Source organism: Ovis aries, chromosome 12, assembly GCF_016772045.2.
Source record: "Ovis aries strain OAR_USU_Benz2616 breed Rambouillet chromosome 12, ARS-UI_Ramb_v3.0, whole genome shotgun sequence".
Classification (NCBI taxonomy): domain Eukaryota; kingdom Metazoa; phylum Chordata; class Mammalia; order Artiodactyla; family Bovidae; genus Ovis; species Ovis aries.
Window position 1 is genome coordinate 31,494,203 of NC_056065.1, and position 14,678 is coordinate 31,508,880.

The 14,678-nt window shown below is 39.5% G+C and overlaps 1 protein-coding gene across 2 annotated transcripts in view; it reads right to left on the reverse strand.

The window, feature by feature from the left end:
* The window catches only part of EFCAB2 (EF-hand calcium binding domain 2), a 145,392-nt gene that overhangs the window by 42,554 nt on the left and 88,160 nt on the right, over positions 1-14,678 (reverse strand). The gene's annotated exons all lie outside the window — the stretch shown is intronic.

Genomic DNA, 14,678 nt, shown 5'->3' on the forward strand with positions numbered 1-14,678 from the left:
TCTACTACTGTGGGCAAGAATCCCTTAGGAGAAATGGAGTAGCCATCACAGTCAACAAAAGAGTGAAATGCAATACTTGGATGCAATCTCAAAAACAACAGAATGATCTCTATTCATTTCCAAGGCAAACCATTCAATATCACAGTAATCCAAGTCTATGCCTTGACCAGTAATGCTGAAGAAGCTGAAGTTGAATGGTTCTATAAAGACCTACAAGACCTTCTAGAACTAACACCTAAAAAAGATGTCCTTTGCATTATAGGGGACTGGAATGTAAAAGTAGGAAGTCAAGAAACACCTGGAGTAACAGGCAAATTTGGCCTAGGAGTACAGAATGAAGCAGGGCAAAAGGCTAATAGAGTTTTGCCAAGGGAATGCACTGGTCATAGCAAACACCCTCTTCCGACAACACAAGAGAAGACTCTACACATGGACATCACCAGATGGTCAACACCAAAAACAGATTGATTATATTCTTTGCAGCTAAAGATGGAGAAGCTCTGTACAGTCAGCAAAAATAAGACCAGGAGCTGACTGTGGCTCAGATCATGAACTCCTTATTGCCAAATTCAAACTTACATTGAAAAAAGTAGGGAAAACCACTAGACCATTCAGGTATGACCTACATAAAATCCCTTAGGATTATACAGTGGAAGTGAGAAATAGATTCAAGGCATTAGAGCTGATAGAGTACCTAAAGAACTATGGATGGAGGTTTATGGCATTGTACAAGAGACAGGGATCAAGACCATCCCCAAGAAAAAGAAATGCAAAAAGGCAAAATGGCTGTTAGAGGAAGCCTTACAAATAGCTGTGAAAAGAAAAGAAGTGAAAAGCAAAGGAGAAAAGGAAAGATATACCCATTTGAATGCAGAGTTCCAAAGAATGGCAAGGAGAGAAAAGAAAGCCTTCCTCAGTGATCAGTGCAAAGAAATAGAGGGAAACAATAGAATGGGAAAGACTAGAGATCTCTTCAAGAGAATTAGAGACACCAAGGGAACGTTTCATGCAAAGATAGGTGCAATAAAGGACAGAAATGGTATGAAACTAACAGAGGCAGAAGATATTAAGAACTGGTGGCAAGAATACACAGACGAACTATACAAAAAAGATCCTCATGATCCAGATAATCATGATGGTATGATCACTCACCTAGAGCCAGACATCCTGAAATGCAAAGTCAAGTGAGCTTTAGGAAGCATCACTATGAACAAAGCTAGTAGAGGTGATGGAATTCCAGCTGAGCTATTTCAAATCCTAAAAGATGATGCTGTGAAAGTGCTGCACTCAACATGCCAGCAAATTTGGAAAACTTAGCAGTGGCCACTGGACGGGAAAAGGTCAGTTTTCATTCCAATCCCTAAGAAAGGCAATGCCAAAGAATGCTCAAACTACTGCAAAATGGCAGTAATCTCACACGCTAGCAAAGCAGTGCTCAAAATTCTCCAAGTCAGGCTTCAGCAGTACATGAACTATGAACTTCCAGATGCTCAAGCTTTAGAAAAGGCAGAGAAACCAGATATCAAATTTCCAATATCCACTGGATCATCGAAAAAGCAAGAGAGTTCCAGAAAAACATCTACTTCTGTTTTATTGACTATGTCAAAGCCTTTGACTATGTGGATCACAATAAACTGTGGAAAATTCTTCAAGAGATGGGAATACCAGACCACCTGACCTGCCTCTTGAGAAACCTGTTTGCAGGTCAGGAAGCAACAGTTAGAACTGGACATGGAACAACAGACTGGTTCCAAATCAGGAATGGAGTACGTCAAGGCTGTATATTGTCACCCTGCTTATTTAACTTATAGGCAGAGTACATCATGAGAAACCCTGGGCTGGATGAAGCGCAAGCTGGAATCAAGATTGCCAGGAGAAATATCAATAACCCTCAGATATGCAGATGATACCACCCTTACGGCAGAAAGCAAAGAGAACTAAAGAGCCTCTTGATGAAAGTGAAAGAGAGTGAAAAAGTTGGCTTAAAGCTCAACATTCAGAAAACTAAGATCATGGCATCTGGTCCCATCACTTCATGGAAAATAGATGGGGAAACAATGGAAACAGTGTCAAACTTTATTTCGGGGGGCTCCAAAATCACTGCAGATGGTAACTGCAGCCATGAAATTAAAAGACACTTGCTCCTTGGAAGAAAAGTTATGGCCAATCTAGACAGCATATTAAAAAGCAGAGATATTACTTTGCCAACAAAGGCCCATCTAGTCAAAGCTATGGTTTTCCAGTGGTCATGTATGGATGTGAGAGTTAGACTATAAAGAAAGTTGAGTGCCAAAGAATTGATGCTTTTGAACTGTGGTGTTGGAGAAGACTCTTGAGAGTCCCTTGGACTGCAAGGAGATCCAACCAATCCTTCCTAAAGGAAATCAGTCCTGGGTGTTCATTGGATGTTGAAGCTGAAACTCCAGTACTTTGGCCACCTGATGAGAAGAACTGACTCACTGGAAAAGACCCTGATGCTGGGAAACATTGAGGGCAGAAGGAGAAGGGGACAAGAGAGGATGAAATGGTTGGATGGCATCACCGACTCAATGGACATGATTTTATGTAAACTCCAGGAGTTGGTGATGGACAGGGAGGCCTGATGTGCTGCAGTCCATGGGGAAAGAGTTAGACATGACTAAGCGACTGAACTGAACTGAGACAGAGTATTAAAAAGCAGAGACATTACTTTGCCAACAAAGGCCCGTCTAGTGAAAGCTATGGTTTTTCCAGTAGTCGCCCATAAAGAAGGTTGAGCACCGAACAACTGATGCTTTTGAACTGTGATGTTGGAGAAGACTCTTGAGAGTTCCTTGGACAGCAAGGAGAGCAAATCAGTCAATTCTTAAAGGAAATCAACCCTGAATATTCATTGGAAGGACTGATGCTGAAGCTGAAGCTCCAATACTTTGGCCACCTGATTCGAAGAGCTGACTCATTAGAAAGGACCTTGATGCTGGGAAAAATTGCAGGCAGGAGGAGAAGGGGACAAGACAGGATAAGATTGTTGGATGGCATCACCAGCTCAATGGACAAGAGTATGGGTAAACTCTGGGAGACGTTGAAGGACTGGGAAGCCTGGCATGCTGCAGTCCACAGTGTCACAGAGTTGGACATGACTGAGAGACTGAACAACAACACTCCCAGGTAGGTCGCCCACAAACAGGAGGACAGTCACAATTGCAGAGGTTCCCACCAAGAAGTAAGAGGTTCAAGCCCCACTTGGACTTCCCAGTTCAGGGTCCTGCACCAGAAGATGAGCCCCCAGCATGTTTGCCTTTGTGAACAGGAGAGCTAGAGGGCTATAGGAAACAGAGACTCCTCTCTTAAAAGGTGCACATAAAATCTCACACTCTGAATGCTAGCTCAGAGGCAGTAGTCAGAAGGAGCCTAGGTCAGACCTACTTGCTAATCTTGGAGAGCCTCCCAGAAAGGCAGGAAGCAGCTGGACCTCCAAGGGATGAAGACACTGGTAGCAGCCTTTTCCGCGAGCTTCTTCTACCACAACGACACCAGCACTGCCAAGCTCCATTTCAGAATCCTCCACTAGCAAACCTCTGCTGGGGGCTTATTCACCCACCAGTGGGTTGGCAGCAGCCCCTCCCTCACGACCCAGGCCACACAGAGAGCTGCGGATGGACTCAGCCCTGCCCTCCAGTGGTCCAGCAGCAGTTGCACCCCCTCACCAGGCTGCTCAGACAAACCACACAGGAAGCCTATCCCACCCTTCGGTAAGAGGCAGCGCCTTGCAACCAAGTGAATCAGGGGCCAGCCCCCTCACCAGCATGCCCACAGTAGTCAGCCCTGCCACAACAGAAGGGCACACGCAGCCCACACAGGGGGCATATAGCTCTGGTGATCAGAGGGGAGCATGCTGCTGAGCCCCCTAGGACATCTACATAAGGCCACTACTCCAAGAATGGGAAACAAAACTGACCTACTTAACACATAGAAATAAAGAAAATTAGGCAAAATGAAGAGAGTGTAACAAGAGACAGAGAAGGACATTACATAGTGGTAAAGGGATCAACCCAACAAGAAGATATAACAATTGTAAATATATGTGCACCGAACCCAGGAGCACCTAAATACATAAAGCAAATATTAACAGACATAAACAGAGAAATCAACAGTAATACAATAATAATAGTAGGGAACATTAACATTCCACTTGCATCAATGGGCTTGCCAGCATTTAACATTTTCAGACTCAAATCTTAGACATTCTAATGGATGTGTAGTGGCACCTCATTATCCCCACGGACTAGAGATATTCATCGTCTTTTTATGTGCTTATTGGCCACTGATACTTTTTCTTTCATGAAATGGCCATACAAATCTTTGGCTATTTTAAAAATTAGGTTGAAATAGACATTCATATTGGAGGAGGCAATGGCACCCCACTCCAGTACTCTTGCCTGGAAAATCCCATGGAAAGAGGAGCCCGGTGGGCTGCAGTCCATGGGGTCGCTAAGAGTCAGACACGACTAAGCGACTTCACTTTCACTTTTCTCTTTCATGCATTGGAGAAGGAAATGGCAACCCACTCCAGTGCTCTTGCCTGGAGAATCCCAGGGACGGGGGAGCCTGGTGGGCTGCCGTCTATGGGGTCACACAGAGTCAAACACGACTGAAGCGACTTAGCAGCAGCAGCAGCAGACATTCATATGGGCTTCCCTAGAAGCTCAGCTGGTAAAGAATCCGCCTGCAATGCAGAAGACCCCAGTTCAATTCCTGGGTTGAGAAGAGCCCCTGGAGGAGGGCATGGGCAACCACTCCAATATTCTTTCCTGGAGAATACCATGAACAGAGGAGCCTGGCGGGCTACAGTCCATGGGGTGGCAAAAAGTCAGACACGACTGAGCAACTAAGCACAGCACAGACATTCATATATTATCAAATGAATTATACAATATCAAATAAATTATCTTTCAAATGTTTCCCCCCAATCCATGACTCGCATTTGTTTATTTTTATTTTGGGCTGTGCTGGGTCTTCATTGCTGCCAGTGGGCTTTCTCTAGTTGCGGCGAGCAAGGGCTACTCTTTGCTGTGGTGTGCAGGCTTCTCACTGCAGTGGTTTCTCTTGCTGCAGAGCATGGGCTCTAGGGAGCATGGGTTTCAATGGCTGAGGCTCGAGGGGTCTAGAGCTTGGGCTCAGGAGTTGTGGCACACGGGCTTAGTTGCTCCACAGCATGTGGGATCTTTTTCAGATGAGGGATTGAACAGTGTCCCCTGTATTACAAGGCGGACTCTTAACCACGGGACCACCAGTGAAGCCCTGTATGTTTTTAGCTCTGCCCTTTGATGGGCAAAAGTTTTTAATATTGATGAAATTAATCACTGTTGTTTCTTTATGGTTCATGCTTCCTTGTCTCTTTATCTAAGAAATCTTTGGCCAACCCAAAGTCACAAAGTTTTCCCTATGTTTTCTTCTAGAAGTTTTATAGATTTAGCTCTCATGTTCAGTTCTATGATCCATTTCAAGTTAATTTTTGTATACGGAGTAAAAGAAAATTGAAAAGAGTGTTGTTTCCTTCTATTCAGATTACCATTTGCTCAAACGCTATTTATTGAAATGATTATCCTTTTCTCATTGAATGATGTTAGCACCTATGTCAAAGATATGTATGGCTCTATTTCTCAATTCTCTAGTCAGTTCCACTGATCTATATGTGTACCAGTGTACAAAATATCACACTGTGCATGATACCACACAATATGTGTACAAATATAATGCTCAAGATTACTGAAGCTTCATAGTAAATCTGCAATCAGTTCAGTCGCTCAGTCATGTCTGACTCTTTGCAACCCCATGAACTGAAGCACGCCAGGCCTCTCTGTCCATCACCAACTCTCGGAACCTACACAGACTCATGTCCATTGAGTAAGTGATGCCATCCAACCATCTCATCTTCTGTCATCCCCTTCTCCTCCTGCCCTCAATCTTTCTCAGCATCAGGGTCTTTTCAAATGAGTCAGTTATTCGCATCAGGTGGCCAAAGTATTGGCGTTTCAGCTTCAACATCAGTCCTTCCAATGAACACCCAGGACTGATTTCCTTTAGGATGGACTGGTTGGATTTCCTTGCAGTCCAAGGGACTCTCAAGAGTCTTCTCCAGTACCACAGTTCAAAAGCATCAATTCTTCGGCACTCAGCTTTCTTTATAGTTCAACTCTCACATCCATACATCACCACTGGAAAAACCATAGCCTTGACTAGATGGACCTTTGTTGGCAAAGTAATGTCTCTGCTTCTTAATATGCTGTCTAGGTTGGTCATAACTTTCCTTCCAAGGAGTAAGCATCTTTTAATTTCATGGCTGCAGTCACCATCTGCAGTGATTTTGGAGCCCCCCAAAATAAAGTCTGACACTGTTTCCCCATCTATTTGCCATGAAGTGACGGGACCAGATGCCATGATCTTAATTTTCTGAATGTTGAGCTTTAAGTCAACTTTTTCACTCTCCTCTTTCACTTTCATGAAGAGGCTCTTTAGTTCTTCTTCACTTTCTGCCATAAGGGTGGTGTCATCTGCATATGAGGTGGTATAAATCCATCTTTGTCTTTTTTGTCAAAATTATTTTGGTTGTTCAAGGTCTTTCACATTTCCATTCAAACTTGAGAATCAGTTTGTACATTCCTTCAGAAAATTTTGCTATGATTAGTTGAAAATGTGTTGAATCTAGAGATCAGGCTGAGAAGAACATCTTAAAAATATTGAGCTAATTCACAAATGTGTATATCTATTCATTTATTTAGATCTTAATTTTCCTCTACAATGTTTGCTGTTTTCAGTGTGTAAGTCTCATCTATCTTTTGTTAGCTTTATTATTTCACTTTTTAGGCTATTATAAATGGAACTGATTACTTAATTTTTCTAATTGTTAACTTATAGTTTATAGAAATGTAATTAATTTTGTGTGTTGACTTTGTAGCCTGTAACTTGGCTAACTTCATATATTAGTTCTAATGGCTTTTTGGTAAATTTCTTAGGATCTTCTACATACACAATCATGTTGCTTGAAACATAGTTTTACTTTTTATTATCCAAACCGTATATCTGTTGTTATTGTTTCTTGCCTTGTTGCACTAGCTAAGATTTCAAGTACAGTGATGACTAGGAGTGATGAACATAGACATTCCTGATTTTAGGCAGAAAGCACTGACTTTTCACCAATGAGCAAGATGTTAGCCTTAGGGACTTTTGTAGATGTCCTTAGCCAGGTAAAGAAGTTTCCTTTTCTTCTTATATTGCTGGGTATTTTTATCTTCAATGAGTGTAGAATTTTTTCAATGTTTTCTCTTTATTTATTCAAATGATCATATCATTATCTACTTTGTTCTATTAATGTAGTAAATTACATCAATTAATATTAAGCTAACCTTAAATTTCTGGTATAAATGGCACTTGCTCATGATGTATTATCCTTTTTAACATATTGTTGAAATTAATTTGATAAAATTTTATTAAGGATTTTTTTGCATCTATGTTAATAAGGTCCATAGTTTTATTTCATGTAATATGATTGTTTCGTTTTGGTATCAGAGTAATACTAGCCTCAAAAAATGAGCTGGAAAAGTATTCTTTCCTGTAATATTTTCAGCAAGATTTTTGTATAGAATTGGTACTCCTTCTTCCATAAATGTTAGAGCAAATTCACCAGTGAATTCATCTGAATTTCTAGTTTTCTTTGTGGGAAAATTTTTAATTATAAATTTAATTTTGGTAATCGATATGAAACTATTCAAATTCTCCAGTTTTTGTTGAGTCAATTTTGGTCATCTGTGTCTCTCAGGGGATTTATCCATTTATCTAAGTTGTCAGACTCACTGGCATACAGTTTTTGATAATGTTTTGTTATTATTTGAAGGATAATGAAAACCCATTCTTCATCTTAAAAATTTTTTTATACAGAAGCTACTCTTTAATTTCTGTTTCAAGAAGTGACTACAGCTCTAGTACTATTAAGAATTGGTAGAAGGGAAATTTCATAATTAAATAAAAGATAATTTAAAACACTTTTTATTGAAGTATATAGTTGATTTACAATGTTGTGTTAGTTTCAGGTATACAGCAAAGTGATTCAGTTTTGTATTTATATATACATATATATGCTTATATATATTCTTCTTCAGATTCTTCTCCATTATAGGCTATCACAAGACATTGAATACAGTTTCCTTTAATCTTGATATTGGTAATTTGTATCTCGATGTACTTAGCTATGAGTTTATCAACTGTATTTGAACAGATTCATATTTTATTTCAGTGATTTTTCTCTGTGCATTTTCTATTTCACTGATTTCTGCTCTTTATAATTTTCTTCCCTCTATTTATATTGTGTGTATGTTGGTCTTGTTTTCCTAGTTTCTTATGATGAGAATTTAGATAATTACTTGCAGATTTTTTTGTCTTTTCTAATATAAACACTTAGTGGTAAAGTGATGTTTTACCTGCATCCCACAAAGTTTGACATGCTGTATCTTCACTATCACTCAGGACAAAATGTTTTCTACTTTTCCTTGTGATTTCTTCTTTGATTCATGAATTATTTAGAAGTATGTTGCTTATGGGGAGAGGGGAGGAGAGGTGAGATGTATGGAAAGAGTAACAAGGAAATGTACATTACTATATGTAAAATACATAGCCAAGGGGAATTTGCTCTATGGCTCAGGAAACTCAAACAGGGGCTCTGTATCAACCTAGAGGGGTGAGATGGAGAGGGAGATGGGAGGGAGTTTCAAAAGGGATGGGATATATGCATACCTATCACTGATTCATGCTGAGGTTTGACAGAAAGCAACAAAATTCTGTACAGCAATTATCCCTCAATAAAAAAATAAATTTTTTAAAAAAGAAGTATAATTCCAAGTACTTAAGGATTTCCTAATGATTTTATTCTCAATTGCTCTCTATTTAATTCATTTTGGGGGGTATTAAAAATCTACTAAGACTTGTTTTGTGGCCTAGTACTTGAACTATCTTAATGACCACTCCATGTACATATGGAAAGAACACGTACATTGCAGTTGTTCAGGGTCGTGTTCCATAGATACTAGTTAGCCTGGAGTGGTTGATGGTATGGTTCATATCTTCTATATCTTTGCTAATATTTTATATAGCTATTCTATCAGTTACTTAGAGTTTACTGTAATTGTCATCTGTGATTCTGGAATTGTCAGTTTTTCCCTCTAATCTGTCTATGTTGCTTTAGGTATACTAAAGCTCTGTTATTAGGTGCACACACATTTTTGATTTTTAGACTTTCCTGATGACTTGACCTTTTAAAAAATCACTGTGCAGTGTAATAATCTCACCAGCATTGATGTTATTTTCCAAACATCTTTTAGTTCTCTTTTGTAATTACTTTAAATTCTCCATAAGTACACTTAGGTTTGAACTTCAAAGGATGTAGACCACTAAATATCCCTTCCACTTGTACTGAAATGTCATTATCTCCTCCCAGCTCTTGCACATTGAAGATCCCAGGTGGCTCTAACTTAACAGCAAAGGAAAAAATGTTTAGTAACCTGTATGTTGATAAGATTTTCATTAACCTTTCTCATTTTTGCTGGGTTTGTGACATTCCAAACAGACAGAGATTATGTGGGACCAGTGGTTAACTACAGAATATTAAGTAGACGGATCAATGCAGAGTGATTTTTTTTTAATGATCTATTTCAAGAGAAACACTGGATTTCAAATTGATCTCCAAGAAGTGGACAACTGAAAGTTAGTATGAATCTACAATAAAATTCAATTAAATGACAATTAGAGAACAGAACACAGACTTCAATTTTTTATAGAAGAATTTTAAAGTATAGTCACTGTTTCACTTCAGAACAAGTGAGGCGGAAACAGTTTCAGTTCTGAAACTACTACAGAGCATTTAGCAATATGACATCTACCTCTAAACATTTACTATTATGTAGCTTTGTATGTATGTATGTATGTATCAAATATCTGTGCACTTTTTTTCCTCTCAGTTATTTGGGAAACTTCAAAAAGGACAGTCACATGCAAACCTTTTCAAGCATATTGCTAGAATGCAATGTGAATAAACTGCATTGTAAGTGCAGAAAAACATTTATATAGAGCTTAGATAGCTCAGTGATCTTTATGAGACCATAACTGTTCTAAATATCTGTAATTTTCAAAAGTTGTGTCAATGTACCTAAGAAAACGGTAAAGACAAAATAAAACATTGTGACCTGAACACCTACTGTTGGTAACTGCCCAAACCTGTGGGGGTGTTTTGGCAGCAAGTCATCTACAGAGCAAGCAAATCCAAATATGCAGAGTGCCCACTAAGTAACAGCTGATTCCTTACAGTTATTAAATTTAATACTCATAAAACACCATGCTATTGTTGCATTCCTTTTGCATGTGAAACCAGACTTTGAAAGATTAAGTGGCTCACCAAAGGCCACACAGCTGTAAGCAGTAGTTATGGGATCTGAGCCCCAATCTCCTAACACTAGACATAGTATTGGTTCTACTTTGCCAGAGAAACCTATATATAGATCAGGAGTTGGCAAACCTTTTCTGTAAAAGGCCAGAACTTTTAAGCTTTGCAAATCATATGGTCTCTTAACTCTACTCTTGTAATAAGTAAATAGCTATAGATAATATGTAAGTAAATGAGTCTTACCCTGATGATGGGAAAGACTGAAGGCAAAAGGAAAAAGGGGCAGTGGAGGATAAGATGGTTAGATAGTATCAATGACTTAATGGACATGAATCTGAGCAAACTCCAGGAGCTAGGGGAGGACAGAGGAGCCTGGCGTGTTACAGTCCATGGGGTTGCAAAGAGTCGGATATAACTTAGCAACAGAACAACAACAACAAAATGAGTCTAGTTGTGTTCCAATAAAACTTTACAAAAGTAGGTTGTGGACTGGATTTGGCCCAGGAGTTGTGGTTTGCTGATCCCTGCTATAGATTAAAACATACAAGCATCAAAAAATGGGCCAAAGAACTAAATAGACATTTCTCCAAAGAAGACATACGGATGGCTAACAAACACATGAAAAGATGCTCAACATCACTCATTATTAGAGAAATGCAAATCAAAACCACAATGAGGTACCACTTCACACCAGTCAGAATGGCTGCGATCCAAAAATCTGCAAGCAATAAATGCTGGAGAGGGTGTGGAGAAAAGGGAACCCTCCTACACTGTTGGTGGGAATGCAAACTAATACAGCCACTATGGAGAACAGTGTGGAGATTCCTTAAAAAATTGCAAATAGAACTACCTTATGACCCAGCAATCCCACTGCTGGGCATACACACCGAGGAAACCAGAATTGAAAGAGACACATGTACCCCAATGTTCATCGCAGCACTGTTTATAATAGCCAGGACATGGAAACAACCTAGATGTCCATCAGCAGATGAATGGATAAGAAAGCTGTGGTACATATACACAATGGAGTATTACTCAGCCGTTAAAAAGAATTCATTTGAATCAGTTCTGATGAGATGGATGAAACTGGAGCCGATTATACAGAGTGAAGTAAGCCAGAAAGAAAAACACCAATACAGTATACTAACACATATATATGGAATTTAGGAAGATGGCAATGACGACCCTGTATGCAAGACAGGGAAAGAGACACAGATGTGTATAATGGACCTTTGGACTCAGAGGGAGAGGGAGAGGGTGGGATGATTTGGGAGAATGACATTCTAACATGTATACTATCATGTAAGAATTGAATCGCCAGTCTATGTCTGACGCAGGTTGCAGCATGCTTGGGGCGGGTGCATGGGGATGACCCAGAGAGATGTTATGGGGAGGGAGGTGGGAGGGGGGTTCATGTTTGGGAATGCATGTAGGAATTAAAGATATTAAAATTTAAAAAATAAAAAAACTAATAAAAAAAATAAAAAGCAGAGACAAAAAAAAAAAAAACCATACAAGCAAACCATAAAAGAATTAGGTTCTAAAGTTTCAGAGGTATTTTTCATTACTGCTCCACTTAGTCTACTCGATTACAAACAATAATTGTGATTTCACTGTAAATTCATCTTCCAGTTTCTAGCTCTTCCACAGTGCCAACTTTCCTCTCCCTAATACAAATTCTAGCTTTCATGATAGTCACTGTAAGGGAGTGATCAACACTTTTTGTTAGTGAGGACCAGTGCAGGAGATGTTTTTTCCCGCTACTCAGGAAAAATGACTTTCAGCTCAGTTCAGTTCAGTCGCTCAGTCATGTCTGACTCTTTGCGACCCCATGAATCGCATCTCCCAGAGTTCACTCAGATTCACGTCCATCGAGTCTGTGATGCCATCCAGCCATCTCATCCTGGGTCGTCCCCTTCTCCTCCTGCCCCCAATCTCTCCCAGCATCAGAGTCTTTTCCAGTGAGTCAACTCTTCTCATGAGGTGGCCAAAGTACTGGAGCTTCAGCTTTAGCATCAGTCCTTCCAAAGAAATCCCAGGGCTGATCTCCTTCAGAATGGACTGGTTGGATCTCCTTGCAGTCCAAGGGACCCTAAAGAGTCTTCTCCAACACCACAGTTCAAAAGCATCAATTCTTCGGCGCTCAACCTTCTTCACAGTCCAACTCTCACATCCATACATGACCACAGGAAAAACCATAGCCTTGACTAGGCAGACCTTAGTCGGCAAAGTAATGTCTCTGCTTTTGAACATACTATCTAGGTTGGTCATAACTTTTCTTCCAAGGAGTAAGCGTCTTTTAATTTCATGGCTGCAGTCACCATCTGCAGTGATTTTGCAGCCCCCCAAAATAAAGTCTGACACTGTTTTCACTGTTTCCCCATCTATTTCCCATGAAGTGATGGGACCAGATGCCATTATCTTTGTTTTCTGAATGTTGAGCTTTAAGCCAACTTTTTCGCTCTCCTCTTTCACTTTCATCAAGAGGCTTTTTAGCTCCTCTTCACTTTCTGCCAGAAGGGTGGTGTCATCTGCATATCTGAGGTGATTGATATTTCTCCTGGCAATCTTGATTCCAGCTTGTGTTTCTTCCAGTCCAGCGTTTCTCATGATGTACTCTGCATATAAGTTAAAGAAGCAGGTTGACAATATACAGCCTTGACATACTCCTTTTCCTATTTGGAACCAGTCTGTTGTTCCATGCCCAGTTCTAACTGTTGCTTCCTGACCTGCATAAAGATTTCTCAAGAGGCAGGTTAGGTGGTCTGTATTCCCATCTCTTTCAGAATTTTCCACAGTTTATTGTGATCCAGACAGTCAAAGGCTTTGGCATAGTCAATAAAGCAGAAATAGATGACTTTACTGGACCCCAAAATGAAAAACAGTTTCCTGCTTTATTGAATATTTTTAAATGCTAATAAAAAATGGGTACTTGGTTTTAGTTATCAAAATGGTAATGTAAATGAACTTATGGACAAAACAGAAACAGACTCACAGAAAACAAACATTGTTACTAAAGAGGAAATGTAGGGGAAGGATAAATTAGGAGTTTATGATGAACATATCCATACTACTATGTATAAAACAGATAATAAACAAGGACCTACTGTATTGCACAGGAAACTCTACTCAAGATTCTGTAACAACCTATATAGGAAAAGAACCTGAAAAAGAATGTATATATGTATGTGTATAACAGTCATTTGCTGTAGACCTGAAATTAACAACACTGTAAATAAACTATACTCCAATACTAAATAATTAAATTTTAAAATTGTTAATGTGGAGCAATAGTCATCTTTCCAATCTATGTACTTTAGGATTCAAAACTTGTCTTCTTATACATTATTTCATTTATCTTTGAAGCAAATTCTGAAGTAAGTATTATTATGGAGAAACTGATGCAGAGGTTAAGCGACTCACCCAGAGTCACTTCCTTCTCTTCTGGGTAAAACTGAACAAGCGAGTACTATGCTGGGTGCAAGGAATAAGGAGATAAACAAAATCATACATGCTTACCTTTGTTCCTATCCTCTTTGTTGATACTTGGCCTCCACCAAAATCTACATACCTCATAAGCAAGTTTGAAAAGAGTTTTCTAGTGACTACCCAGGTAGTTTTTTCCCTCCAGGCCTCTGCCTCGTTGAACTGAAAGGTGTACTTGAAATTTGATCAGATACTTTTCCGGAAAACCAAACAAGGAGTGAAGCTCTCTGGTTTTGGGCTTCTCATCACCATTTATAAGATAAGTTCCTCCAGCAACTCATTGACACTATTACAAATAAGCATTTTCAAAATTCAATGTCAAATGAGTTAATATTTTATTTACTACTTTTTCTGGAAGTTAGTTTTATTTCCTCGAATATATTCTATACAGTCTCTACTCTTTCTATTCCCGGTAAACTGACATTATTTACTATATTCTTTTTGGCTGTCAATATTCATTCTGCATATAGTCAGTCCCCTGTGTCTACTGGCCTTTCTTCAACTAATTACAAAGAGTGTAATATCTAAAGTGAGGTCCTTGCTTGATCCATCGCATTACCTGGTCATACACATTTCTTTAGGATCTGATATCAATTCTTGCAGATTCTGTTGAGTTGCTAATTCACATAGCTGACCTAGGGCTTCCCTGGTGGCTCAGCAGTAAAGAATCTGCCTGCAATGCAGGAGTCATGGTTTTGATTCCTGGGTCAGGAAGATCCCCTGGAGGAGGGCATGGCAACCCACTCTAGTATTCTGGCCTGGAGAATCCCATGGACAGAGG